General features: G+C 39.6%; 1 long non-coding RNA gene across 2 annotated transcripts in view; it reads right to left on the bottom strand.

Annotated features, from left to right (window-relative positions):
* LOC136108992 (uncharacterized) overlaps positions 1-24,680 on the bottom strand; it is a 57,800-nt gene that overhangs the window by 21,892 nt on the left and 11,228 nt on the right. For both annotated transcript variants that reach the window (XR_010652447.2, XR_011741743.1), the window contains exon 3: positions 12,995-13,100. This is a non-coding gene — a long non-coding RNA (uncharacterized lncRNA). The remainder of the gene's footprint in view (positions 1-12,994; positions 13,101-24,680) is intronic.

Raw genomic sequence — 24,680 nt, 5'->3', positions numbered from 1 at the left:
CTAGAATTTGAGAAGTGACAAGTTCTGTTCAGTGAAATACTATTGCAGGATTGGGGTTGTTTTGGCAGCAAATCTGACTTAGGGGGTGTGTAGTCACAGGCTTGGGTTCTACCGGTTAACTGCTTGTGGGGCAGCAGTATAGACAGAATCATTGAAATAGCTGCCTATAGTGGTTACTTTGAGCCAAAAAAAAAATCTGCTTGAGCTGACCAGCCCTGTGAGTCACCGTGCTGCTCTAACAGGGAATTTCTAGCAGTTCAGATAAGTAGCCAGGAGCAATGGGATTGGGGAAGCTAGGGCAAGAACTGCTTCAGAGGAGTTTGCTGATTGAAGGATATTGTCGACAGACCCTTCTAATTTTTAGGGATTTCATCTGTGTAAATCCTACTTACAAAAATCTTGTTGACTTCAAACAATCCCCCAAGAATGCCATTTGGAACAAAAACAAAGACTTAAGCTTCTGCATTAGAAGAGCACTTTTGTCTGCAGACTCCATATTTAGAAACATATTAGAAGCTAAACTATATCTTTTCCAGATAAAACTAACCCATTGCCCTATCTGTCATAGGATCTGCATTATATTTGTGAAGAGAACAGCTAGCTTTTCCCTGCCAGCCCCCAGTGTCCTCAGGTGCAGGACACACATATAATTTGCTCTTGTACCTCAATCAGTGAGCAAGCAGAAAAATAGAGGAAATTAATTTCTCTCATTCCTCTTCCCTCTGTCCTATTTTTTTACAAGAGCCTTTTAAAAATGTTGCTTACTATATGATTATGCACAGCAGGGGTTTGTAACAACCTCATCTTAACTCAACTACCTCTGCCCTTGCTGTGGAATGATTGGTTGCCTTGGCAATCTTCTGCATGTGGTGCTCAGGAGCTGCAATTATAGTGCTCTTCTCAGTAGTGATCCTCTTAGTTCCTTTTCTTAGAAGTTCATGATGAGGAGAAAGAAAAAGATACATATAATGGGTTTTATTGCTCCAGCCTTCTGTTTCCCTCATCCCTGAAGGAAGCAAATCTGCACTATCCAAACCTGTTTGCTCTGCAGAAAGGAGTAAAACCTCCTGTTTGTGTGGGATGCAGCGCCACGGTAGCTGAATGTCAGAGCCAGACAAGTTAAGCCACCTGAAGTGGTAACTGAGTCCCATATAAACCTGGGGGACTAGAGCAAGGGCCTCTCGGGTCATTCTACTGCAAAAGCAACTGTGAAGGAGCTGTTTTGTATTGCATTACAAAGACTTGAGATCAAATGTACTTGCTTTAAAATGATCACAACTTTTCAAGATGAATGCATATGAGCAGTAGTTCATACTGAAATAGGAGGGTCAGTTGTCTCAACCCCGTATCAGTTGAGAGTTTATAGGCCAAACCATGTGTTAAAATACACTAGTTGTGTATTACCTGCGTAGAATAGCGGTAGACAAAAGCAAGACCTACATCAGCTCTGTGACATTAGCAAAAGACACTAAGATGCAGTGCACTATTTTTTCCTGACTGTACTTGCTCTGCTGGGTGAACATGCTTTTTCTAAATAAATAAAAACCATTCTGTCCCTGAAGTGAATATGACTGGTAACAGAGGGGGAGCAAAGCTGTCAAGTAAGCTTCTTTCACATAGTAGATCATTAGAGAGAAGTGTTGGGACAGAAAATTTAGTTGTATCTCTGCTCTCTGTAAGCAGCAGATGGATGTGCAAAAGGGTCATACAGTGTTTAAATCTACATGCTGAAACTCTGTATTGAGTGCCTTCATTTGTTGATAGTGTGAATATCTGAAAGCAAAACACTCCTTGCAAAGAGAGGGAGAGACACCTGCTTTTCTCACTGCTGAGATCAGCAGGTTTGCACAGTGAGGGATGTTGTCCTCGCCATGCACAAACTGCAGGACTTCATAACAGCAATGCCTAATTGCAGCTGGCATTTTGGACACTTGCAGTGCCTGTGCCACTAGGCACCTGGCTGATGAGTGACATCCTTTCTGATATGAGCAATGTGAAAACTGCACAAGAGACTAAAGTGCTGAACTGCTGGTTCAACAATTAAGAGCCTAAAAAAATATTTAGCAGTCCTACAGCCTGAACAGTTCATTTCTAATTGACAAAATACAATTTTAAAGAAGGATCATAGGTTTGCAATTTTGTCCACATGGGTCTCCTCCTCTCTTCCCCTTTGCTGTCAAGTGTGACCAGAGATGCTGCTTTGAAGCACGATGGCAGCCACCAGCAGCTGGCTGAGATGCCATTGTTAATCAGTCTTCATTCTCAAATGTTGCTCAGCTTCAGGAAAGGGTGAGAAATGCCACATATGAGGGCCATGAAAACAGTACTGTCATGACCAAAATCGCTAAAGCTGAACATTTCCAGGCAGATCACACAAATACTTGGCATACACAGAACCAATTCAAATCTGACTTGGAGGAACAAACCTCCACTGACAATAGAAGTTTTTGCTTCAATTGAGGAGTTACATGAAGAATAAAAGAACCAGCTCTTTATATATTACATTTTCTTTCAGTACCTTTTTGAAGGGTCCCTTCTCTCAAATGGGGTGTTATGTCCAACCCCATACTGAAATGCTATACTGGAGGAGCCCTTTGGGTTCATTCTAGCAGATGCACATGACCTCTCCAAGGCTTGGTTAGTTGGTGTTTTTTAAGAAACAAACCAAATTCTTCAAAAGTAGGGCTTGGCAGTAACAGCTGGCAGCAATTCCCACAGTGAAGTAGTTTTGCTTATTCAGCCATCTTATTTATGAAGAAAAATGCATTGTCTCTATCTCCCCATGCAGTTTTCAATACAGGACAACTTCAGAAGCTCAATCCCATCCTGCTATGACAACTCAGATATCTACTTGTCACTGAGCACCTTCAAACTGTACAGTTTTAGTAGCTGGTGTTGTTCTTCTGCATATTTTAAGGGTTAGTTTTTAGGTTTGTGGGGGTTTTAGATTGTTTTCTTTTTTCCCCTCTACAGTATTCATTAACTACATGACAATGTATTTGCTTGTTTCTTCTGTCGCTAAGGCAGGTGGTTGAACATGAAGTCCAATTCTTTTTTTGATCTTTATCTTCGTGTTAGTGGTTGGGTTCATTGTAACATTAAACTCCAATGGGAAAATGTAATCCAAAAAATGTCCTGCTTATATTGTTCTGTACAGGAACAAAGCAAGATGTCAAAGTAATTTGCTTCCATGTTCACTTCTATAGATATTACATAATAAGCATGTGTAAGAGGGTAGTCTGATTGCTAGACATAGAAGAGAACATTACTGCTCAGACTTGCCCAATGCAGTTTTCCTTTCCTGTTATGCACTTTTTTTATTCCCAGACTGACCATTCATTTTCTAATATACATTTCCTCAAAAGATGGAAACTAATGTCTGGAGGAGACAGTCAATATGATGAACACAAGACAACTGTTCTTTATGGTCACAGCATTGAGCTGTTTGTAGTCTTCAAACTGGACATTTAGTGACACTGTTGCCACATCCTGCTTCGTGGTATTACAGGATTTATCAAATTTCCCCTGTTGCACACACCAAATCAAGAACTGTATTCTGAGTAAATCAAACAAACTCTTCGTAATGAGCATAGGCACTTTACCCAAACGTCATATAGAAAAGTCCCTGTTAGTCTTGTCTTTCAGTCTTTTGAATATCACCAGCTTTTACATAAACGTTTAAATCTTTGGTTTGAATTTAGGTTTGACACTGGCCTCCCTGTGCTTGGCCGGTAGTAACATTTATCTAACGTTGTTCACCTGTATATTTCAAGGTGCTTTGCAAAGGGCGTCTTCATTTCTGCCCTTAAATCTCATTAAACTGAGTTGCTCATCAAAGTGACAGGCAATAGTATTTTAGGTATCATAAGCATTTTAGGTAGCATTTTATTCCTATGGACTGGAGGCATCTGGTTGTTCTGCTTATACACAGCAATACTATGTTTATCAAGCCCATTTTTACTTCAGCCATATTATAATCTCAAAGCTTGAAGAAATAAAAACTGAATAAGAAAAAATCACATTTGTGTGGGATGCTAAGTGGCACAAGCCAAAGTTCACTGAAGTCAAGTGGAAAGCATCTTATAGGCTTTGAAATTACTTCGAAAGAGGGTACAGGGTTTTTATTAGCAATACTACTACTTCAGGATCAGATTTCCTAGCTTTAGAAAGAAAATCAATGGAGAGCTATTAATCTGATTCGTTAAATTTTGCAGCATATCAGTAATACATTTGTCCATTTCAGGTTACACGGAGTCTCTGGACCTTTGGTCAAACAGCAAATGCAATACAGAGGAACTCTTGAGTTTCTTGGTCCCAGCACCCTCTGTATTTGTTTTTCCTTCCAGGAGCTAGGCAAGGCAATACTGTAGTTGGAGCAGGTTCTGCTACAGCAAGGACCCCAGCTTGGTTTTGGTCAAACAGGGAGTAGCCTTAATTCACCACTTAATTGCAGCCACCTTCAGGGCTGAAATTGGCAGCCATTGAACATGATGGAGTAATGTTACAAAACAGTTTAGGGCAGAAAGCAAAGAATCATGTATCCATTGGGAATTCAATGAGACATTGACAGAATATAATTAGAGCTGGAATTTGGACAGGATGTCAGGATTAGCACCTCTATACTTGCAAAGAGTGCTGCAGGATGTTTAGTAACCATGCCACTCCATGAATTATATAATCTATGTCACTAACTGCAATGCTGCATTTACTTGGGAGCTCTTATCATTGATTGCTGTGTAATTCTGTTTAAATGTGTGGAATTTGACACATCTTGAGATGGCATGCAAGCTACAACTGCACTTAACTCTGAAAGAATTATACATCTCTACCCTCTTGCCCTTTTCTTTTCCTTGTGTTTGTTGCACAGTCAAAGGAAACAGCTTTTCATGTGAATGATGATTAATAAGCAGCCCTGTTGAAGAGTGATGTGGCTGGTGTTAAGAATGGGTTCTTTTAATAGACATTTTAAAATGTGTTCTAACATGTGAAAATGATAGGCTGTCAAGTCACCTTTCAGGTGTACACCAAGATAATAACATGCATTTGAGAAAAATGATAAGGTAAAATACACATTTTTTACAGTATGAAGATAAATAGTGAAACATACACTTGTGTGCCTCAATGTAAAATAAGAGGAAAAAAGGAAAAATTCACTTAGAGTGGAATTAAGAGCAGCCTAGACATCTCCTTTGCCTTGTGCTTGAAATATCATCAACTGAATGTGTCTGATCTGCCATTTTTGTGCTTGAATTAAAGATATAAAGCATTTGCACTGTCTATCAGCTCTTATCAAAATCCTTCCACAAGGATGAAGGCATCTCAAGACAAGACTATGTTTAAAGGTTATGGCTATATTTTCAGTATGTAAACTTTTAGGCAGAAACAGGATGGGATCTTTTGAAAACAGCACAATTACTGGGAAACTGTTAATGAAAATGAAGTATGAAGTAGTATGCCTGGTTTGCATCCTATGCCAAAACATCACCTTTCTCATTTGTGTAGGACCTTGACAAGTAGGAATTCAAGTTGTTGTGGGCTACTGAAAGGACAGTTGTCTTTTTCTACTTTTTGGAAGGATACTGCAGTCCAGAATCCCGTTCCCTGATTGCTATGTTGACCTCTTAAGAACAAAGTGCCCAAGAATTTGAATTTTAACCTTAGATACATTTAGTGAATAATACACATTTTCCCATTCTTGTTAATGTTTGCCATTTCCAAGCATCTAAATGAACAAGTCCTCTCCCTGAACTATTTTCAGTTCTTATTAATTTTTATGTGCCAAACAGAAGCATCCAAAACATTTCCCAAAATAACACAAGGGATCAAATATAGAGTGCCAGCCCTTTAAAGAACTGGATAAACAAACTCTGAGACTGTTGCAGAAGTATTGAAAAATCTAGGGAAACTTCCTGCACTGATTCTTTACCTTTCAGGATCTCTTAGCTAACCTGAGCAGTTCCTAATAGGATCTTCCAGTTTGCAGAGTTCCAATGGGAAGGGTATAGGCCCCAATGATACATGTGCTAGAGAGCCCATTAGAATAGTTAATTAAGCGTCACATTTAGTTAAGGATTTGCATGTACTGTTGGTACTCAACTTGAACTAGAGCAAAAATGAAACAAGCCTTCAGAGATGTACTTCAGGTGCATATGAGACTTTCAAATAAAGACTTGAAGTTCGTAATGTTTAAGATGACTCTCATTCTCCAGCTTGCTAAAGTTTGAATAAAATGGGTGTTTAGAAGTGGATCCCTATGTTTTGACTAGCATCTAGATGGGCCAATTGGGCTAAACCAGAGCTGGATTAACATTCCTCCATCTAAGTGTAGTGACTGCTATCCAAATCTGATCCCAGATCCTGCATTTCCAGCTCAGGAAAACCCTGACAATTACTTTAAAAGTGAATGGGAATTCTGGTTGTGTAACTTCAGCTACTCTTTTTAATTTAAATACTGAGAGATCTTTCTCTTTGGAGACATCTTTGATTTTAAAAGCTCTTGCAGGTTCTCAACTGCATTTGGTTTGGATTCAAAAAATCAGGACTCTGTCTACTCTTTCCAGAAAAATTGACTTATTTTGAGTAGGTCCTGAATGTTTTCATGTATTGATCCCAGATTGAAAGGCTCATGTCCCAGTTCAAATAGATATGAGTTGTTCTTCCTTTTGTCTTGGAGAAGAAAAAAAAGGAACAAAACCCCAATGAATGCCAGTTTGAACAGTGCAGGACACTTTCCTCACCTGAGCAGATTGCCCTGGGGAGACAGGGTACATACCCTAGGTGGAGTTGTTCCAAGCTCTTCAAACTAAGCTTCAAAGAAGCAACCCTCTGGCTTGGAGGTGAGAAAATTATGCCTTGAGGTGCAGCTTCTGTGTCAGGTAGATAGCAAGCAATGGGCTCATAAAACAATATTTGAAGAAAGGTAAAAAAGAACATGAGGGAAGGGGAAGACATTCTTATTAGCTGCAAAGTAAGACTTTTCAATCACAATCTCTGACAAAGAACAGCACTATTTGGACAGTAAATCACTGTGGCCCACTGAGAAACCTGTGCTGATAAGAGTCTGACAGACCAGGGAAAGAGGTTCAGGGTGGCTTGCAGGGAAAATCTTTCATTCCAAACACACACACCAGACCAGCAGAGACAGGAGGAGCAGGTACAGGCAAGCAGTCCTGAACAGGAGGGTGAAATGGGATTTCAGGCCTTTCTTTCTACAAAGAGGATAGGAAAGCCCCTCTCTGATGCTTTTATTTGGGGAAAAAGAGGGCTGCCTTGAGATTAAGATGCTTCCACCTATGTGTTCTGCACATCAGTTCCTGAATCTAGAGACAGGATCTTAAACAATAGGGCAGCAAGGCAGATCTGTCAGTTTTGTGGAACAAATCCCAGTTGTCTGATGGCAGCAAGTATGGCTGTGGAAGGTATTTGCAGATCACACTGGATGCCTGCTAAAAAGCCTTGGAGAAAGAAAATAAAGTACATAGGAGCTGGTCAAACTTGAGCAAGATAAGAGAGCTCAGTCACAATACAATGACATTGTGTTCAGAGATTGCCTCTCACGCATTGGGAACATAGCAAGCAGGAGCTGAGTGACGTTGTAATGTTGTGCATTTCTTGTCTGACTTGTGCTTCCGTGAACCTGCTTACTTTGTAGTGGCACAAATATCACATTTTTTCCTTTCCTTTTCCCTTCCCACTCTTGCATTTACGCACTTCAGTTTTGTCCCCATTGCATGAGGGATGGGATGTAGTTTACATCTTGTAGAGGTAAGGAGGAGGGAGATGGGAGTAAAAGCAGCTAACTGAAGAGTTTAGGCACTTTTCTCTCAATTCCTCAAACAGTGCAGATACAATATTTCACTATTCTGCAAAATTTGCAGGAGATATCTGAAAGACCTGAATTGAAGAGGTGATTAGAGAGGAAAAATAACAAGGGAAGGTTTAAGAAAAGCTTAGGCAGATTCTTGTTCCTTTGCTAATGGAAGGGACAGATAAGGAAGACTACACTTGGCCCTTGAAACTAGGTACTAACCTTGACACTGACCTTCACATTCCTTTTTAACTACACTTGCTTTCCAGGGACTGCTCCATGGCGTTAGTGTAGAACCATCCCAACACTTTCATATTCCTCTAACTTCCCAGGGTTCCTCTTATGTTTCATGCCTGTTCTGTTTCAGGGAGCTTGAAACAAAGAGCAGGTGATGAGATAAAGCCCTCCCATGCAGTAGTTTGCCCCTGGGCCATTTCTGCCAGTCATGCAAGGTTATCATGTGCCAACAGAGCAGCAGAGATGCTCAAAATGCATCAAAGATTCTATTTCTAAAATTTTAAGCAGTTAGGAGTTTCTCATTGCGGTTATTCTGTGAAATCTAAAGGTATAAACCAGCAATGCTGAGGTCACATCCCCTCTTCATTTATATAAGTTTTACCTTCCACTGGTTCCAGCAGATTCTCTCTGCAATCAACATTTGCCCAGAACATCTTATGTCCTGATTTTATGCATTTTTACTTCTGGTCCAACTAACTTGGCATTCACATGCTAAACTGCAGTTCAAAAGTAAGCTTCCTTGGTACACTTGAGGGAATGGGGAGGGAAGAAACATACGTAGGCTTGAAGCACTACACTGTGCTATGAATGGGCAAAAATATATTTAGAAAGTATTAAACAGAGTATCAGGGAAAAAAAAGCCAACAAACAGCTAGAGTCTGTTTTCCTTGTCTACTATGGAAAGTCTGAAAGGGGAATTCCGGCTTCTGCCATTATAAATAAATCACCAACAGCAAGGAGGTACTAACTAGTTAGACACGGTACTTTCCCCAGGAGAAGAGCATCCTGTTATATCATTAAGAAACATTCTAACCTGAGGCAAATGATCTTAACAGTTCAGTGTCTTAAATTTAGAGGAAAAGAACAATTATAGCACTTGCTCTTCACTGAGGCACTTGCCCTGAGAGGCCTCTCAATGCCACTTTAGGTGAACAAAGTCACTGTCCTGTCAAGTGCTTACATGCAACACAGTTCCACAACTTCACTGATTGAGACTATTTAAATTGGGTAAACCTTGTAAATCTTCCTACTGGAGAAATGGGGACTTGGAGCCACTGTCAAATCATAAAACTGGAGTCAACTAGATCACAGCTAAAATCTCTCCCAGTATCCTGTCTGTTACATTGGTCATTAGTGGATGCAAATGGAAAGCTTGTAAGAAACAGGGCAAGTATAAAGTAATCTTGTACCAACTCAGTCCCCTCAGGAATTAGGGATGGTACAAATAGATGACTAATGCTCTCAAAAAAGGCCTTCACCTGAATGAAAGCCACCTCTCCTACCTTCATCACTGCTTTGAAACTGCCACTTTACAGCCACAATGTATGCAAAAAAAAAGTCTGTAATGAGTTAAGATGGGAATGTTGCTGAGAAATTTTCCTGTATGTTGACAAAAATTCATGTTGAGATGCCAGAAGAGCTTCAACTGAAGGGAGGGGTTAAAACAAAGTTCAGGGCTTGACCAAGTCTTTGTAACTACTAACCTGGCTTAAAAGCACTCATTCACTTCTGGACTTCACGCTGTACCTTGCATCTTCCTTAAGAAAGCATCAACACAAGGCTGTTAGGTATTTGGGGACAGAGTTGCTTAGTCTAGGCACAAGAAAGACTAACTGTAGTACACTGTTCAGGCCACTTGGTGGTTAGAAATGGGCTCAGTTCAGATAGAAAGGGGTAATGAAACCGGGCCTTCTAAATCCTTTGCATGCTTTCAAGTAAGAGGCTGACAAGTGAAGGAGAAAATGGCAAGTACTTTTATGCACATAACCTCTGGGGGTTTTTGTTTTTCTTATAAATGGCCACTCTTCTTCCTCCAAGAAATGGTTAAAGGTCAACAAGTTGCAATCTGGAACTGAGTGCATGACCATCCAGGTCACTGCCCTGAGGACAAGTCCAGGGAAAAGCAGCTAGACTACATTATTGGAAACAAAAAGTCAAGAACGTCCTTTTACTTTCCCTCATCCTGGGTTGGTACCTAAAAGACTTCTATTTAAATAACACCGTATTGCACCTAGAAAAGTGTAATTCATGCACAAACACCAGGCTTCAGAACATAAGCTGCTACTGTTGATTGTTTTTAAAAGATACAGAAATACAGGTGGATCAAATTGTGCTGTATAACAACTGTGAGTGAATAATGCCATGCTCTAGGCTTCCTATTCAGCTATTCAAAAGAAAAGACCTAATTTTACATGTAATTACCTCACTATCAGTTTCCAGAACCTACCTGCCAATTAATCAACCAGTGTGGGAGGCCCTCATATAAGAAACGGAATAAAATTGTAGGCAGTGGAGTAGCCAAATCTCTCTAAATTTCTCCAACCCATGTGTTCACTCAGGGCTGTATCTTTTTTAAGTATGTCAGCATGTCTGTCTCTTCCAAGAACACATGCACTTACTGTCCTGTAGACCCCGAGAGCTAAGAACAGGTACAACTCAAAGTCCTCTTCAAATCTTTCCAAGGTCAGAATGCGGAGCCTGCGGCAGCTCTGACCTGTCTCAGCACAGTGCAGCTACTGGGCTGTTCTGACAGGCTGGCAGTTCATCACCCAGATGAAAGGCTCTGATCTCCCCTGTTTGTCAGCAGAGCTGTCACAGGTGACATTTTGCAGATTTCCAAAGGTAGGTGAATTAGAGAGTCAAATATGACTTGGGGGCAGAGAGGAGGGCAGGGAGTATGCAGTTATAATTTCTTTAAGTCTTGAAGATGTCTCGGATGTGGTACTTGGTGCTTCTGTCTGGCTCTTGCCCATGACTGGATGGGAAGAGGCCTAAGGGACAGTTCTTGGAATTCTTCAGATTGTCAGGGACCTGCTGCACAGCCAACGGGCTACATGTGGATTTCTCAGCTCTAGGAAGTAAAGACTTAAGCCCTGTATTGAGCCACCTTCAAACTTTCAGACTTTCAATATTTACACTAAGTAGGGCCATCTGAGCCCCAAGGTTTTACCTTCTTATACAGGCACTACTTGCACACTGGGTAATTCCATCTTCCCAGATATAATATACGCTGCATATACTTGTGATTCAAGTTGTCCTACTTTTAGTCTCCTCTTCCTGGTACCTTCAATCTCAATGCTAAAACATACTTTTCATGTGAGGAAAAAGTGGTGAAAGTGACCAGAATAGATAAATTTAGAAACCTACACCAAGTATCAGTACAGGAACTGCCTCTTAAGTAATAAAGCCACAGTTTTAACTCTATGAAACAATTCCGTCCTAATGCTGAGGTCCAAAGCATTTCCTAGGCATACCTTTGTCATGTATTTGTTTTATTGCTTTGGCCAGCCAAGTCTCAAAGATAGATGTGGCCTTCCCTTGCAGTCCTGGGCTCTGACACTTAGCCCAGCCACCACCTATCTGAGAGGAAAGCCAGATATTCCCAAAAGTAACTCTACGCTAGTCATAGCATTTGTGGACAGGATCTCTACCTTACGAATGCCATCAAGGTGTCTCAAAGGAAAATAAGGTAGAGCAGAAGCAGCTTGGGTTCATGTTGTGCTGCTACAAATAGTGAGGAAAGGATGATGTTAAATGTGCAACCACTTCCTTTTTTTCAGATTTATATAGTCTATATTGTGAATAAACTGCCCCACTGGAAGTTCTTTAAATGCCAGCAGAAATATCTGTGGAATATCATCTTCAGAGATGCAATTTCCCCAGTGTCTCCCATATGTGCATATGAAGAATGCCTATCATGAAAGTAAACACACCATTCTACTAAATATTGTTTACATGTAAAAGAATTGGCATAGACAAACAAACCTCTAGTTTACATAAGCCATGATTCTGTGTGTTACAGGGAATGGTACCAAATGCTACAGTTAAAGGTGAGATAAAATTAAAACTGATAGGACAATTTGCCATAAGGAGAATACTTCCTGATTGTAAGAAGTTGGAGAATGGATGACAGATGAATTCAGACAGTACAAAAGTAAATGGATATCAAAAGAGATGCATACAGGAAGAGTTTTGCCAGTTATATAACTATCCATCAGCCAATTATTTTTCATGCAAAGTTTGTTTAGAGTTTACATGAGGGGTTTTTATGCATGTGGGAGTAAACAATACGCTTGATTCTGACAGGACCAAAATCCATGTAAGCTTCCAATAAGTTATACGGGGTGAAAACCTTCTGAAGTGCTCCCCAGTTTTCACAGCACAGCCCATGAGGAGGGTCACGAGGAAGCCCCATGATGAGTGGCCATGGTGCATCTGGAAGGGGTGTCTGGTTTCTGAGCCAAGAGGCAGAAGCGGGACCCCAAGGGAAGGCTCTGTCCCTGACCCCCTCTGCCCTCCCTTGTTCTGATCTTTATTGGGCCGTCTGCCTCGTAGCATCAAAGGCAAAAGCAGGCCCGCGATTTGTCCTACAACAGCTCTATAAAAAACATAATTGCCCAATAACCCTCTGTCTGCAAACCAAGCCATCTTCCTGTTTCTTCTCTCATAAAGACTATTTGACAAGCCTGTTCCATCAGCTTATAAAAACCTAGAAATAGTTGCCTTCCCTGGAAAGAAACTTCGGAGAAAAAACGGAAAAGAAACTGGTCTGTCTTACATGTATATGTTGTGTATATTTATGCATACATAAACCCTAAGATATCCACAACAAGTAAAATATGCACTCAAGACAGCCAAATAATGTACTGGCATGACAAGCAAAAGAATTATTCTGCCTTAAAATAAGGATGTAAAGCACTAAATATTGAATTTATAGGGTTAGAAATGTTCTGTATTTTAAATTGAACAAAAGTGAGGTGGGGTATGTGCTGCTACACTAGAAAGGGAATGATCTAAAAGTTGTGCAGTAGGAATTATTCTGAACATCCCAGCATTGTTCTGAAGTTGGAGGCGATCAGAAACAACTTAAGATTGTGGGGTTTTTTACACTTCTCTTCCTCTTTTTAAAGATCTTGTTTTCCCCCATAATAACATTGCTGCAAGACTCACCATTCTTTGGCCTTTCCGTCAAGAAGGATGCTGATGTAAATTGTCCAGTCACCTTCTGGTTAGTGTAGGGAGTAGCTCATTCCAGTGATATTCTGTCCTCAGAATCCTTGAGAAAATACAGAGAACTTCGAATTAAAATTGGTATAATTAGGCTTTAAATCTAGATCACTTTGTGCTTCAGCCACTAAAAAATTTCAAGTAATTCCTTTGGCTGAATAATCTTGCTTCTGACAAAGTTTTAAAAAGATCAGTTATCCAACAACTTGTCTGACTGTCACAGGTTTCATTTGAAATATTTAACATAAACGCACAATTAAGATTTGATTTGTGGTGCTGAGATTTACACTCCTGGCAAATGTAAGCATATTGCATTTTAATTTACTTTCAATACAAAATAGTTGCTTTGATATGCCTGAGAACAACCGCCTTGGGATCTGTTCCTCCCAAATGACGCCAAATAAGAATTCCACTATTAACATTTGTGGATGAAGGATCAGGATCCTCAAAAACAAAGAAATAATTTATTACTACTGCTATAGGCCAAATTGTGAAGTGTTTACTTTATTACAAGTGCAAGACTGTCCTTGAAGTAAATGAGGGCATGAGTGAGAAAAGTGGTGCTGAAGCTACGGGAAGATGCTGATTTTCAGATTCCATTGCTCTAAATCCATGGATGTTCCAGAATACTCTGATTTCACACTGGTGTATTTGTGACCCAGGATTTGATTTTACAGTTCTGTGTAAGGAAAAAAAAAATCTGGGACAATGAGATCTGGAAACCCTAAGGTGCCCTTGTAAATAAAGCCATTCTGGAAACCCTTTTGCTACTCATTTTACAGCCAAGGCTCTTTTAGATTCTGTGTCTGGACTCAGGGTACTGGGTGCCTTCTCTATTTTTTGTGACTATGAGTTTCTATGGCAACAGTCTGAAGTGGACTCAATAACTTTTCATCTACTATGACTGATTATCTCTTCTCCAACTCTACTGGTAAACGGTATGTTCATGATATTTATCAAGCACATCGCTAGATTTCAGAGTCACAGCATGCAGCATGACTTACTATCTATCAATAGCTGGCGTTCTTAACCAAGAGCATCACACCTTAGCTAAGGGGAAGCCAGGACTGGAATTAATATGCCAATTCCAACTGGGTTTGATCACCAGTCTTAAGTTGCTGGGGTATCTCTTAAATTCAGTCTTGGCAGAACTTCAACATTGCTGTCAAAATGAGCAAAGACTGTCAGGTAGTGTTTTTTTGAGAGATATTGTGGATGAGTAAGACCTAAGAGTATCTTGCACTACTGTTGTAAGTTTTGCATCAGCTAATCTGAAATCAGCTCAGCTTATGTAATCCAACTTTTTTTTTAAAAAAAGCAGATTAACAAAACTGGGGTTGTCCTTTGTTACTATAATACATAGCTATAACTTTGAATAACTTCAGCAGCTGTTGTTTGGAAGTTTCAAGTAATAAAATAAATTATTTCATTCACAGTACATATATTTCTTCACATTTTCCTAGCTTTTTCAGTTTTACATAGAAATGAAATATTTCTTTTTCATTCAGTTATCCTCTTCTTAAATGCCTTAAAAAAAAAAAAAAAGGGCAGATGGAGTCCTGTACTTGGGGCTGTTAACATTCAAAGTAGCAAAATCCATTTTCTAATTTCTATTCACTTAATTGTATCTGTGGAACTGAATCATTGTTACAATTATCTCCAGATTTTTATATAGCTGCCAGTTGCTGCTGGCTCACAATCTGGCTCCAATGTTCACTCTCTTGATTTCCTGTCACGCATTGATTCATCTCTGTTCACGTGAGACTGTGCGCTGTACCTCCCCAGCAGATACCACTGTAAGCTTTCAGTAGTTACACTTCTGAAGTACCTGTACCCCCACTCCAGGCTTTTTCCTTCCCTTTGTATCTAGTGGAGAAGCAACACCTCTCCATCTTTGCACAGATTGGAAAGAACTAATCTCCCAAGCAGATACATTGAGCGACCTGCTTTGTGTGGGCAAGAGTGCCCTTGGCACAAGGCAATTCAGCTGGCTTGTCTTACAAGGTGAGATGACAGAGGAGTCCTACTTGTTGTCTCAAGCCAGCCTTAAAGAACTAAACCAACTTTAAAAATAGAAAAGAAGAAAAGAGCTGATCACTTAAGTCAGTGTCTACCCCTTTCTTCCAATACTTGAACTCTTCTTGGCAATCCTCTTTTTCCCTCTATCTCCTCCCTGGATAGTTTGTTCTCTTAGTTCATCTAAATGGTGAACACAAATATTCTTAAAACACTTTCAGAAGTAACTTATATACATTGAGTGAATACTGAGCTCACCCTATGATTGACCCATTCATGGTCAAAGAAAATTTCAGTTAGAATCTCAAGTACGACTCATGCAGAAGAGCGGACAGAGTGGTGAGTCGTACCTCAGTCATCACAATCTTATTCTATGTACTGCCCAACCTAGGAACTACTTCTCTTTTCCCTGAGTCTACCAGGAGTCTTGCCTTCTGTTCAGGAGCCTATTCCTCCCACCCAATTCATCTCAGGGCTTCCCTAGTGACTTATTCTCCTCTTTGCCCAAGGAAGTGTCCCAGCAGCACAGCTGATGTCATTTCTGTAAAACTGCCCTTCCTGTGCCCAGCAGCATGCCAGTCTGGGGAGCCAACTGCTAGCACAGATACCTCCACCTGGGGGAAGCAGAGAACCACAAAGAGCTCCTCACTTTGGGAAGGTTCCTGAGCACTCTTTGGCTTCAGGCAGGAAGTTAGCTCCTAAATACCCATCATCAGACTCCAGGCTTAACAGTTGTGCCAGGGCAAACACCAGTGTTGAACAACCAGAATTTGGTCTAAAATTCTAATTTGGCCTAGTGTTCACATCTAGAAGAGACACGGTGTTGGTCTGTGCTGTCCTGAGAACAACTGGACTGGTATCACCTTTGGGAAGACTGATAAGAGTTTGTCTGTGTTTCCTCCATAAACAACTTTTCTATGCAAACACCAAATTCTGAATCTGTTAAACATCATACCTCCAATCTATCAATCTTGATAGTTTCTCTGAAGGAAGGAGTGGACCCAAAGGTGAGGTTTTACCTGTAGCTGTATATGGCTTTGGGTGTGATACAATAAAGTTATAAAAAGCAAATGGCACGATGCCAGACAGATTCACTGCTCCTGAAGTTGGAATGGTAAGCTTGTCTGGACCACCAGGCTGTCCTGCATGTATTCTCCTAGTGAAGGCTGTGTTACATACATCAGATGATTACTACAGTAGTAATTCCTAGTTCTGCAGTACTAGAGAAGAAACAATTTGTAACGATATATACTATTAGCATGCAGTATTTATGCAGTAAACTGTATTGACTACTATAAGGAAAGCAAATGGTGCTGAATACAGTACTTAGCATTGCAGACTGAATTTTGAGCAAAAAGTAGAAATGAATGCCTGTTCTTACAAAAAAAAAAAAAAAAAATCAGTGGTGAAACAAGTCCACACCGAGCACCAGAAATCTTTTAGAGTCTATTCCAAAGATGCTAGTGTAGTTAAAAAAAAAAAGTTGCCTTGAAACATTAAAAATGTGTCGTGTCTGTGGTCCAACACCTTCAAGTTCAGTGCTTACCTTTGAGACTCCCTGCTTAGCAACTGTTCTACAAAGTTGTTTGAAATGAAAGTCTTGATCTTGCTTAGCAAATCTGCATGGTATAAAGTTGAGCCAAACCAGAGCCTTGTTAAACAAAATAAGGCTCAGTGCTGGTTTGGAAGTTCGCTCATGATGTACAGAACTGAGACTCAAAGTAGGAGAAGGTAAAAAAATCGTCCTTTCCTCTAGCTCTATCACTCAGGCTCTTACATGAGTTGAAAAACAAACAGCCAGCAACTTTATAGCAGCAGGACTCAGAGTGTGCTATCGGAAAACCCACTAAACCTTTAAAGGAGGTACCTTTGGAAATATTTTATGGACACTCATCTCCCCAGCAGGGAAGTTAGTGCTGGAAAGAGACATCTTTAACAAATAATAGTTTATTAAGTCACTTGTCTCCACAGCAGGAAATAAACTAGGGGGTGGGGAAGGAGGGTGGTGGGGTGACAAAGGAAGGGAAACAAAAAAACCACTACCCTCGCAACCCCTCTGCTCCAACAGAGCTGTATTTATTTAAAACACTCTTCTCCCAAGACAGATGGAAAAAATAATTAAACCAGCCACCCACCCCTTTTATTAAACTCCTTTGTGACCACCAGGGATACGATTAACATGGCCACCATAAAAACCCAGTCCCCTATCCTCAAAATAAAGAGCAAAACACAAGCAAGACTGAGACACCGTGCAGGGCAGGAAGTAAATTAAGAACCTGCCTCTAGGGTGGTGAGAATATTTTTTTAGAGTGCCTGCTGGAAAATTTGACAGGAGAATCCTAGTAAAGGGGTAAGCATTTGGTTTACCTCAGCTGGGCCTTGAGGGTTCATGGAAAAGAATCTTCCTCTTAGGCAATCAGCTTGTTGGAGAGACATGGTGTGGAACTGCCATAGCTCAGCAGCAAAGCCTGGAGGACATGTAGCCACTTGTGAGGACAGAAGGGCAAGATTAGTTATCCTGGATTTTCCAAGTTTTGAAGCTTGCCCAAATCCTCTAATATCCCATATGCAGTCACAGAGACAATTCATATGTTGCTAGGCATCCCATCCATTCTTTAATTCACTGAATGGACTTTTCTATTGTCTTCGTACTGCTGTTTCAGGGCATCCCATGCCTACAGCAGGCCAGGCCAGATTTCCCCAGAAAACTGTCTTTGTTTATACAGCGCAATAGAAGACTGGATTTCTCCAGTTGATTACATGGCACCATGGTTATTCTATGTGCACAGATCCCATGCAGCACCATCTTGCCCCATGCACCCCCTACTAATGCCCTGTTATAGTCACTGGCACCTTAGTTTCCAGTTCATACCAGTCTCCCTTCCACAAGATCAAAGATACTCAGGACAAGCAACCTTCATCCCTTTGTGAAGACTCTTCTGTGATCTCCTAAACTCTATCCTGCCTGTCATCAGACTTGTAAGAAAACCAGGAAATCTTAAACTTATCTGTGGCTATTCATTTGCATTCTCATTGGCACAGTGACTACAAAACCAGATGGAAACTAAATAGCTAATTCAAGGTTAGAGCAGGCTTTATGTACATGGCTCTTTGTGGTTAGAGGAGTCCTCCATACTGGAGGCATCATGGTACTTAGATACTGACTTTACTGTGGTGTTTTTTCTATGCTATCTTTAGTAATAATCTCGCCCTTTCTGAATATGCGTATAGCAATATTTGCTCCTGACTGCAGCACTTCATTTGTTAGGATTACCCCTGGGCAAAAGGAGATCAGCTACAATCAGTATGGAGAAGGCTTTTCATCATAGCAGCCTGACTAAAAAAATCTTAACATGTAGCATCTGTCAGTGCATAATGGTGATCAGAAGCCATTCCAAATGCGGCAGCCTACAACAAGAAGCTGCCAGGAAGAAGTGATAGTCATCACTATGGTCTAGGATCTGTCAGCTCTGCAAACCAAAGATTTCTGTTCAATGATTGCCAAAGAAGCTCCTTGTATACTGCCACGATTATATGAGGAAGCATTGAAAACAGTCTGAATATCTTGTGAGAACACATTTGTAGAAAATATTCCGTGATTACATTTGATTTCAAGCTGACTTGGGAAGCATTTTGCTTGCCTTCTATTAACCACAGACCTGAATGTCCTATTCTCCTTCCCTTAGGAAAAACAGGAGCCCTAATGGCTTAGTCATAAGTTGTTACTAATCACGAGTTTGCTCTAATTATCACCTGTTCTGTGGGAGATTTTGACCACAGGAGGATAAGCAATATTAGCTCAAGTACAGAATGAGCAAAATCACTTGTTGTATGGATAAAAGGTCTCCACTGAGTTGGCACAATGATAACTGTTTATAGCTTTCTATAAATATAAAAAATGATACCTGGAGCGTATGTAACAGGAGCATATAGGCCAGACTGACAATTTGCTATAGCAAAAAGGACTGAAACAAAAGATGCTCCCGCTTTAATAAGAAACCTTTTTGAAGAAAAGAGTAATATTAGCACTGCATAAGTCAAAATCTCCCCTTAGTAGAATGTTTTCCTTTACTGAAATGGTTTAATAATCCATGACTAGTAGCAACAGAGGAAGATGGTAACTACAATACTCTCCAGTTAGGTAAACAATAAGCAAAATCACAAAAAAGTAGGTATTAATTATATCTAGTATTTATCAGTGTCTCTTTTCTTAGAGCTGAGCAAATTTTATAAGCACTACATTACCAGTATGCATAATAATAGATAATTAGGGGTTTGATAACTAGACTGCTGTGTGTGACTGCAGATGATAGGGAAAATCAGACTACTGGAGTGTGGTTCAGCAAAAGGACACTGAGTCAAGAAACTGGGACTGCATTTATTGCTGGCTCTGCCATGATAGTGTTTTGAGACCATGAGTAAATCTTTGTACCTACCTATAAAACGTTAAGGACAAATGGGCTTCCTTTATAAGACATATATTGACATAAATGGGTAAAAAGTGTTAAAATGAAAGATGGATGTTATTGGACAGCTGAGATTGGATGTTACAAAGCATTACTGGAATGTACAGTTGAGGTGGAAGTGGGAATATCTGCTGAGCTGCATGTGGAAATCTCATAAAAGTATCTTTCATGACTATGTGGAGATGACAGAAACATAATTTTAATGTCCTGTCTGGATGACTTTTAAACAGCAACACACATACCCTTCAGTACACTTTAGGATATCTTTACATAGTTATTTTAATGTCTAGCTACTAACATAACTACTTTTAAAATAGCTTTAATTTATATGCATTGTATCACATTCTCAGTGGGGATCACAAGTCAACATCCAAGCCTGAGGATCTGAGGGAGGAACTGACCTTGCTGGAATTCCAACTTATGGTTATTGGCAGTCAAAGTATTTCTATCCTGCTGCTCTGACAACCAATCTGTTCATCTGGCAAGCAGTTATTAAACAGTTGATGTGGGCTGGCTCTGCTCACTGGTATTTTATCACTTGTAGCGTTCATCCTCTGCTTGTGGGGATGGATCTCGAATGAGAGATTTTGAGAGTTTAGATCAATTTCCTGAGTTCTGCCCATCAACAGTGTCTTCATTTCCTGCCACTTTATAAAACAGGGTTAAGTTACAGTCAGAGACTTGGTTTTGGCTATTTAAATAATCCCACTGAGCTGCTCCAAGTTTACACTCATCTGGGATCCTTCTGCAAAGACTATCAGGTCTTCCAACCTTGATCCTGCAGTGCTCCAATTTATTCAAATTTTACCATTCGCTTGAATAGGAGCAGGAATAAAAACCTAATGAAGTGGTAGTTCAGCCCTCACCATGTGAAGTGTTTGTAGATTAGGAAAAACATATCAGAGCTGTTACAAAACTACTCTCTTCATAATCCTGCACTGAATGAATGTCATAAATTTTGCATGTAAATAATTTCATTTCATATTTAACTAAGAACTAGTGGGTGCTGCTTTATTTTGAAAGAGATCAATTTCTGAGTTCTATGGTAGCACTGTGTGAAAATGATTAATGGGTACCTAAAGAATTTCATTATTTGGCTCATTCCTAGACCTTTTTGATAACCCAGAGTTTACCTTCTATGTGAATTTTTTTTGCCCAATTAAATATTTAAATTCTCAGGACTGCAAACTGACACTAGTTGTAGCTCAGAGTTATCAGGGACTTGACTGGGATGTTAAGGAAAATCCAAGTGCATTAGGCACACTGATTGCTCTAATTTTTATGAATTAAAATGGGTTTCTTGACTTTCCTTGTTTGACATGCTTTCCCTTGACAACTTTTTCTAACTGATACCCAGATCTGTGAGTCATTCATGCATAGGACATAGTGTTTAAGGGCATCACTTGATATGACAATGGTGGTGCTTTTTTAAAGACTTTTTTTTGGTATAACTTGGTAGGTGAATAATGAAATAATGAAAACAGACAATCCAAACCAGCACATACTGCAACTAATGACAGAGTCATAGGTGATACCGGGGGATTAGAGTTGGAGAAACTGCTCAGCACTATTACTAAATTGACCACCTTCGGTAAGAAAAGGTGGAGTAGCTCTGTGTTCACAGTCTGCTTGAACTGGTCTCCAGTTACTATGAGGTAACGGTCTATGTAAGAGAAAAATCACTTAATACGATTTTCCTGACATGAAATTTAGGTTAAAGTTCTCCAAAGCAAATGATCACAAAACTGAATTTATCTACCATATTTCCAATTTCATTTTAAATTAAAAAAAAAAAAAAAAGCCTGAGTGCTTTAATTTATGCATCACAGCACAAAGATTCCTGCTCTTAAAGAAAGTAAAAATGTTAGGAAGCAGGAAACCCTGATCCTGGACAAAATTACTTTTATTTATGTACTTCTGAAAACTTGGGGCAAATGTAATCAGCTGTCAGGCAGGAGGACACAACAATATTTGCTTATACTTTCAAAATACTTTGCACGGTCAGAAGTTCTAAAAAAACACTGTAAAGCATTACTGTGATTAATCAATACTGTTGTGCCGTTTGAAGGAAAAATGCATTATCTGGCAAATGAATAAAGATTCCAGATGGAACAGCCTAATTAGACATAATATCTATTTATGTATCCATCTACTTTATATCATAGTAATAAACAATACGTGAGAATGGATGCTAGGAACCTGATGAAATATGTATTTAGTTCAAAATACTCTTTCCATTGGCTTCACTATTCACCATCATTCATGTTGTAATGCTGAAGAGTATTGAAATGAAGAGATTTAGTAAGAAAGAGGAATTTCTCACTGGAGAGGAGGCTGATAATTATTCAGCACGCAGAAAACCTAAAACTCTGAAAAGTGATAAGTATAATTAATACATTCCTTTTTTCACGATGGATCTAGTTTAAATTACAGTGGCTCTGATTCACTGAAGCACTTAGCCCTGGATCTGACTCCAAGACAGACCCTAAAGCACACAACAGTCAAACTAGGTGTACGCTTCAATGCTACAGGGGAAGACAAATTTAATCAGCACCAAAATCGACTATGTAAACAAATGTCTAGATGCAAACTGATACCAAAAAGTTAGTTATTTTTCTGAATGTTTTCCAATTTGTTTTCTTCTGGTTTAGAAATATAGATGTTATACTGTGTCTCAGTATATTACTGGGGAAACCTTCACACAAAATTAGTCTAGCAACAGTTCTAGAGCAAACTACCTACTGAGATTGGCTTTGATTTATGAAGCAGTGTGGAGGAAGAAAGGTTTGACTTGGATTTGGTTCATCATAGAGGCAGGCATGTCTTCACAACACTTCTATTCAGGCTTATCTGGACAGAAACCCTGACATCCACACAATGGCAGTGTTTGGTAGCTCCTTGTCCTGCTTTTTTCAAGTGCCTGAAACTGCAGCTCCTGCTGTTGAAAGTTAGTTAATTACTATGTGAGATGGATATAAGAATGAGTGGAATATGTGATTTATTTCTCCATGGAATTCCTAAAAAGGAATTATAATTTAGTTGCAATGAAATCCTGAGAATGGACAAGATTAATAGAAGAAATGGGAAAGAATTTTACATCTGTAAGGAAAAAAAAAAGAAGGCTGTAGCTGAAACATTTAAAAAAAAAAAAAAGTCTTGCTTTGGTTATTGAAACCATAAGACACATGATGTGATAGCAGGTTTATTCATTTCTAATTATGGACATGGCTTTATCTGCAAGTCGTCCTCCCCCTCCTTTACTAACTGCCCCTCCTCCTTTTTCCTCCTGTCCCCTGGGGCAGCACTGTGGTGGGGCTCAATCACTCTTTTATTAGTTGTGATATACTGTGGCTAATTCCCTTAATCTGGACCTTGCTTTCCTATAAAGCCCAGACCTCAGGTATTGAATTTCCCTGATCAAAGTGCAACCAGTGTGGGACACAGCAATCTCCACTAAACAGGGGAGCTTGGGAAAGCTCGTAAATGGAGTAAAAGAAATACGCGTACACACACGCACTCGCAAGATGGTGCAATCAATTGGTAGAACAATCACGTGTGAAATATTACTGGCTCCTTAAAGTGCTGGTTCTGGGATTTACTGCAGTGTATTAATCTGCTATGCTTAATGCATTGACCTTTCACCCCTAGCAATTCAGTAGACGGTGCTTGAATTGCCAGAAGCTAATACAATGGATTAGGAGCAGAAAGAGCCCACCATATTGAACTGCCACGGCAGCCCTAAACCAGATGAGCAGTAACTTCTGCATCTTTCTTAACAGATAGTACCAGACAACAAGGCTGCCACAGAAAGGCCTGTATTGACAGCAGAATTTCTGGAAAGGGAGATAGTAGAATAAAGGCTTGTTATAAAACAATAGAGAAGGGCAGTCTTGTGACTGAGTCACAAGACAGGGATTTAGAAGAATTTGTTTTATTCCATGCAGTCATTCTCTCCTTGTGTGTGACCTCAGGCAAGGCAATTCACTTCTTAGGATCGTGTCTTTCCTATCTGTAAAACGGATAATGGCACTTACCTGATTTTCTCATCGGCAGTGGAAAGGTTTTGTTTATTGATGTTGAAAAGACACTTTAGGATCACAGGATTGAAAGTGTTATATGTTAATGCAAAATAGTATGTTATTCAGTTCATTAAATATCCATATAGATGGAGAAGAGAATGGAAGAGAACCTCCCTTCATATATACATCAGGAAAATCAACCACTACTCTGAAAGCTTTCCCTTGAAAGTGCTGTGTTCACTTGAACCAGAAACTTAGCTCAGATCAAAAATAAGTGTTATGCAGACTTGCGGAAATGTATAGAAATAAATGATATAGAAGACAATGTGTATCTATAATGGTGAGATAACCAAATGTCCTTTTCTTGCTTTCTTGGTCATTCAAACTCTCTACATTTCGTGTAGAGAGAACCCTTTGGAATTCAATTTCTAATGTTAACTCCGCAATGTCATCTCTAACAATTCTATGTAATTTAACAAACAGTTATGCAGTACTACTGAATTTGAGAGGAGTGTCCAGGAACCTCATAAAGGAGATTATTCTAAGTAATTGCTATCAAATACTATTAAATTCTGAATAGCGTTAAGCCCCCTCCACCTGCCTGCACAGGCACTCTCATTTAGGATTAAAGGGACCTTTATTTGATTTGTTTTACTTCAATACAAAATAAATTAGGTTGACCTGAATTAAAGCCTCTTCGATACTCAGGAAGAGTGTCTACATAGGGATTTACTATGCTTTAATTGGTCCACTTCAAAAGTTATTTTGGATATTTTTTCCTGACATGCTCAGAAACTACCACAGAGTATGTGTATTGTGTTTATAAAATGGCACAGAACTTACCGCTTCAATGAGCTTACTGGTACTGCTGTGTACTCCTCAGAACTGGAGTATTTTTACAATGATGAACAATGGCGAGATTGACTTCATCAAATTTCGGTTATCTAAAGTTAGGTCTCTCATCTAAACTTCTTGCAAAAAAAGATATGCAAACCTAGAAGATGCCAAAGCCATTCTGGTATGCATCTCTGAGGCTGCTGTTCTATGATTGCTTTAAGTCAACATAAGAGGATGCTGTCCCAAAAAAAGTTCACCTCATATTCCCTTTTCCCTAGGTGCATTTTTCAC

Source organism: Patagioenas fasciata, chromosome 17, assembly GCF_037038585.1.
Source record: "Patagioenas fasciata isolate bPatFas1 chromosome 17, bPatFas1.hap1, whole genome shotgun sequence".
Taxonomy (NCBI): Eukaryota; Metazoa; Chordata; class Aves; order Columbiformes; family Columbidae; genus Patagioenas; species Patagioenas fasciata.
This window is presented reverse-complemented; position numbering and strand designations above follow the sequence as displayed.